The 6,000-nt window shown below is 39.4% G+C and overlaps 1 protein-coding gene across 1 annotated transcript in view; it reads right to left on the reverse strand.

Annotated features, from left to right (window-relative positions):
- The window catches only part of LTBP1 (latent transforming growth factor beta binding protein 1), a 257,405-nt gene extending 252,707 nt beyond the window's left edge, over positions 1-4,698 (reverse strand). The window contains exon 1 of the mRNA XM_072140841.1: positions 4,555-4,698. The gene's annotated coding sequence lies outside the window, so the exon portion shown is untranslated. The remainder of the gene's footprint in view (positions 1-4,554) is intronic.
- Positions 4,699-6,000: the final 1,302 nt, after the last annotated feature.

A 6,000-nucleotide genomic window follows, 5' to 3' on the forward strand; every position in this document is an offset into this window, starting at 1 on the left:
CATATTTTATTTTTAAAGTTTTCTATTTATACACACAATCAAAAATTTCCATATTTTCCTATGGTGTGAAAAAATATGTTTTTCTGCTTTTTTTTGCATGTTTATTAACCATACATGGGACTTTGTAGCACCCAAAGTAAATTGGGGCACATTTACTTAGAACAGTGCAAACTGTAGTAGTATGCAGAGGGTGCCAGATTCAGGATTTTTTTATGAATCTGGCACCCTCTGCACTGCCCCCACAGTGTGCACATCTTTTTTTTTGGTGCACCTTTATCATGGGGAGTGCGATACATTTCTGTCAGAATTTGCATGTTAAATCGGGCGCACGACCTGACTGAGCACCAGAACTCCCCTTCAGTGCAAAATGGTTGTGTACGACACAAATGTGGCACAGACACTTCTTAAAAACCTGTGCAAGCATTTTGCACAAGAAAGAATGTTCAAAGTTCAAAACTGGCGCACGGCCCTTAGTAAATGTTCCCCATTATTTAATAATCAAAATTGGGTCTTGTGCCCTCCCATATCTGAGTTTGTTAAACTGTATTTGGCATCTCTGCTCTGCCCTGATATGTTCATTGGTGGAACCAAAACTAAACGGTGCTTAAAGCCCCCCAATGTCTAATATACCCCATGTTTATGTAGTTTATTCCATTCTTAACCTTTGGACCATCTTGGAAAACCCCTTTGAGAATACTAACTGCAGTATAAACCCAACCCAGCAGATTCACTAGAGGAATTTATTATGGCTTGTACAAGCTTTGAAAAAGTCATAATTCCTGGCGCACAGCCAGGAATTATGATTGTTTTCCCCCTTTCATGCAAGTGGATGAGGAGAGATACAAATTGTGCCAGGGCGGAGATGGCCCACACTAGCACTTGAGCCTGCTCCAGTTCCTGTGTAGGGCCTGGCATAGAATCACACAACCTCGAGAGGAACCAGCTCTTGTTATATCACCCCCCTGCCTGTAATTGTTTCCATCAACTTCTTCCATTGTAATCCTCACTGCAGCTGACTTTAAAGTAATTTCTCATCATGGGACTAAATATGTTGTATAACAGTTTTGTGGGATTTCCTGACTAACCTTTGTTAAATTAATGGGATTTTCTGATATATAATAATATCAGAGTGCAGATTTTGCACAATGATTTGATGTGTAATGAGGGTGTGTAAGTGTTATCTGGTCTGTGGGCAGTGGAAAGTACAGATGGGTACATTTTTAGTTTGTTTTCATTAGCCCCTGGTTTAGTACGGTATGCTGCCGGCATCTAGAGCACTGTTCATGGTGTATATTTCAGGGTGTTGTACTCTGTCCTGAAGATTCCACACAGGCTGCAGGCCAGCTATACTTTAACACTATGGTTTATGAGACCCTTCATTGTACTACAGGTTTGTTTGTTCAGTGGATTTCCTAGGAGACATTCCCACTATGCACATGCTTTTCACCACATACCGTGAAGGGCAGGATTACACAATGCTTTCACCAGTGACATAATCTACAGTACGCTATAACAATCCCTATTTGCTCCGGGTAAAGGGAAATTTATAAACTGTCTCCTTCAGATTGACTTTCAGGTGAAGGATCCTTATGATGATTTCATTCATTGTATTTCACTCATCATCAGTGATGTATAAATGGCCCAATGTGAAGCTATAGCTCCTACAGCTTTATATGTCAATATTTTTATAGCAAAAATTAGCTGGACCACATATTCTCTTTTAACTGCATAATATTTTGCCTTTTTTTTTTTAACGCTATTATAAATAACATAATACAAAATAGAATTTAATAATACAAATCAATGATGATAGTTTAATTTTCCATTTTATTTCAAATTTGTATTCCAGTGACAGAATAAAGGAAAAAAACTATGTTTACAAAGGTTTTTTTTGACAGTGTGTGGATAGGATGTGTATAAATCCCATTCACTTTGTTGTCACTTTAAATGCCCAGTTGAATCATCTACAACCGACCTTTGACATTATACCTATAAAAGGCAATGAAGGCGTCTGATTTTCACGCCCACTTGCATTGAATCCATAAGAAATCAGGGATCTTGGTAAACCTGCAACAAAGTTAAAAATCAAACCGTGCAGGCCTCTTCCACACCCGATCTGGTGGATCCCACAACGCGAGCTCTGATACCTTTCCCAGATCTTCAGGCTAAACTTAATCTCCTTTCCTCTGCCATCTTTCAATACTTGCAGATCAAACACTACGCAAATTCCCTGTTTCAGTCAGGCCAGGTCTCATCTCCAACCCCCTTCGAACGATTGTGTAAGCTTAACTCTTCGACTTCGGGGCTCATCTCCTCTATATATGCTACCCTAACGGATCCCACGCCTGATCACCTTCCAAGGCAAGGATCAACATTGGCTTTTAATCTGGAGATGGGCAGCAAAATCAGCCACATGTATAATAAATAAAGAGAACCAATTCAAAGTTCTTATGCACTGGTACCACACCCCCCAATTGCTGCACACTTCCTCACACTTGCTGGATGTGTGGCGGTCCTCAAGCTAATGTTTATCATGTCTTCTGGGACTGTCCCTTGCTCACACCCTTTTGGACACAGGTACAAGGGACTCTCTCCCAGGTTCTCTCGCTAGATCTCCCGCTATGTCCAAAATCCTATATACTAAATATTTTTCAACAGACTTTGAGAAAGCATACTCTTGTCTTAGTCTTAAACATTCTTACGGCTGCAAAATGTCTTATTGCCAAGTTCTGGAGAAAAACTACCCCCCCCCCTCCCGTTATGACCTATATGCCATATAGGTCCATGGAATACCTCTCTGCTACGCTTCAAGACAAGGCAGATAAGTTCCACCTTGTTTGGGATCCCTGGGTCTCATACTGGATCACCCAGGACATCCCCTAAGTTTGGCTTGTGCTCCCCCTTCCCTCCCTGTATCCCCAGTCTTGTCTATGTTTGTCGAGTTAGTCATAACTTTTTCCCTTAAGGTTACATTTATTGTTTTTCTTATGTTTTACTTCTTTGTATTCAACCCCCTTGATAAGGGGCCTTTTACATTTACAGAGTGAATTATGCACTACATTGGAGTTTAAAGGCTGCACATTTGTGCTCGCCAGGTATTGCACTACCCTACATACCTGAGGTTTCTTTTCTATAGCTGTCATCCTTTTGCTTCATGTATGACCACTACTTATGTACATGCTCTGTGGATGTTTTGTACTATTTTGTTAAAAATTAAATAAAAATACAATTAAAAAAATATATATATATATAACCATGTTTGTGTCTTTTGTCCCCCCTTCAGCTTTATACCAAATATTGCAAGATGCATGTTTTCAAGAGCTTGCAACTGCCTGACAGTACAGGTTAGTAAATTCTGCTGGTCTTTACATGACAAGTTCTTTCAGACCTATTGTAGTTTTGCCCATAGTAAGTCCAGTTAGGATTTTTTTTTTATTATTGTTTTGCCATCTATTTTACAATGTGTGAACAGCATTTGGTAGTCACATTCATCTGAAGCTCCAATATATTGGGCAGACAGCCATTAACATTCTTTTACACCCATACTGTGTAAGTGCTATCCTACTATATACTGGTGAGAGTTTTGACACTTTAATTTTATGGCTCTCAAATGTGTTTAATTCTTTCTAAATGAGAATTGTAATGGTAAGTGATTTTTATGTAATCTATGCATTCATCTATAAGTGTATCTCAAATGTGTATATTCACAGTATTGTAATATTTGGTAATTAAAAGGTTTCTGTTATGTGTGATGACCAAATCCTATTTTTTTTTTTCAGAAAGACAGACAATACAATAATCTAGGATTGCCTAACTTTTTAGGCTGGTCAGGCCCAGACATAACTGGGGTAATTTATTATCCTCTTTCATACAGAAAACTGGCAGAAATAGTTTTTTTTCCCTTGCTGCACCTCTTATGCCTTATTTATGACATGTCAGTGCCACAATTTTGGTGGTTTTTCTTGACTTGTTCTTTTTTTTGGGTGCAAAATTGTGGTGCCGCCTGTGAATCCAACACTTTTGGCCCTTCTATTTTTTTTTTGACTGATTTTTTTTTGTGACACAGTTTTGGAACATAATTAGAGCAGCTTAAACCTGATCTATGGATTCTATTGCACCTCCTTGAATGTCGAGTCAGTTCTTAACCTTGTGGTTTGTGCACCAAATCATTATCTCTCGCGTCACAAACCTACATCCCGCTGAAAAATATAGTACCTTTCCAGTGCCAGTATCATAATTGATAAGTGCTTCCCCAAATATACTGGGTCCTACACCACAGACAGTGACACAGACAGTGGTATTTAGTACCTTACAGGATAGGATTTGCTTAGTCAGAAACAGGACTTCCAGAGGCCTCTCCCTAGGTAGAATATACATCTAGAGCCCCCTCCCTAAGTAGAATTTATATCCAGAGCCCCTCTCTAGGCAGAATATACATCTAGAGCTCTTCCATAACTAGAAAATACACCAAGAGCCCCCTCTCTAGGTAGAATAAACATCCAGAGACCCGCTCTCTAGGTAGCATACAGTGCAAAAAAATATAAAACTACTGACCTTTAGCTCTCCGCCACTGCCTCCGCTTCTCTAGCGGCCTTGTCTCTGTGCAGTGACACAGGCGCACATGATGATGTCATTTCCGCCTGTGTCAAGCGGAGCAGTGCAGGCACATCTACCGACCCGACCGGATCCTGGGCAAGCACACGGTCGTGGGAATTATAAACGGAGTTTCAGGACTCCCTCCCAGCAGCTAACTGGCTCAGCCTCCCATCTCTCAATCCAAAGCTGAAACACATACTGACACCACCCAGCTTTCTAGAGAAAACACACCCAGCTCAGCCAAGGGGACTAACTCTGCAAGGCAGCTGTCAATCAGGAGAGCAGCCCTGGGTGTGGTTCACAAGCTCAGAAGCCAGCAGCATCTAGAACATGTTCTTAAACGATGTTTGAGTGCATGAGGCCTTATATTGTTCACAGTCTTTAGGGGCCATATTATCAAAGTTGCTCATTCAGCAGGGTAGACTATATGCATATCAATAAATTAGGTATTCACTGTGTAATATGATCCATTACCTAGACTCAGCATTTATAATAATATAATTCACAATGATGTTTTTTATATTATCTTAATATTAGGTTTTCCTTTTAAAGAAGCACCACTGGTTGTCATTTAGTAAGTTGTAGCTTAGGTTGACAATATCCAAACTTATTTTAGAAAATTTGCAGGTTTATTAGAATAGTCAAGGGTGCCTGGCTCTTTTAAACACTACATGGAAAATGTCTGAATAGGGTTTCTGACAGAGCAGATATCATATGTAAGCATGCAAGACAGGCATAGACTATAGAAAGGAGACATAATAAACAGAGACCTGTTCGTTCCAAACCTGTGAACACTATAGGTAGCTCTAGAAATGCTACTAGTGGGGATATAAAATACAAACCTAATGATATTGCATCCATATTGTCAATTATTCTCTCTATATATAACGAGCTTTGTTTTTCTAGTCTTTGTCTTTAATCTAGAAAACACATTTATAAATTTTGATATATATTGATTGTAAATACACACACTGGATCTCTCCGTGACATCTGCATGTCACCCACAATAAATGTGATGTGCTGCTGTGGCCCAGTGTGTCTGTGGATTGTTGATAGAAAGTGAGGCATGCTATAAAGCATCTTTACTTTAAGTGTAATGTGGCAAAAGACTTTTAGATAGATCATAAGGAAATAATTTCGTTTTTTTTTTATAAATTTACTTTAAAGAGTAACTAAAACTGATAGTCCTAAACTTTGTAATTTACTTTATTAGGTATAGCAGCTTCCATGTGCGTTTTTCTTCTCTGTTTTCTCCTATAGTGGACCAGTTGAATCTGAAGTCTCAAACACAGCTTAGCGATATAACCTAACTTATAACCTGCTGTGCTCACCCCCTGCTTTGTGAGTTCTCTTTCCCTTCCTATCGAAAGATTTGATGCAACCGGGACAGATGCAGTGAGTGGT

Source organism: Engystomops pustulosus, chromosome 3 (assembly GCF_040894005.1).
Source record: "Engystomops pustulosus chromosome 3, aEngPut4.maternal, whole genome shotgun sequence".
Taxonomy (NCBI): domain Eukaryota; kingdom Metazoa; phylum Chordata; class Amphibia; order Anura; family Leptodactylidae; genus Engystomops; species Engystomops pustulosus.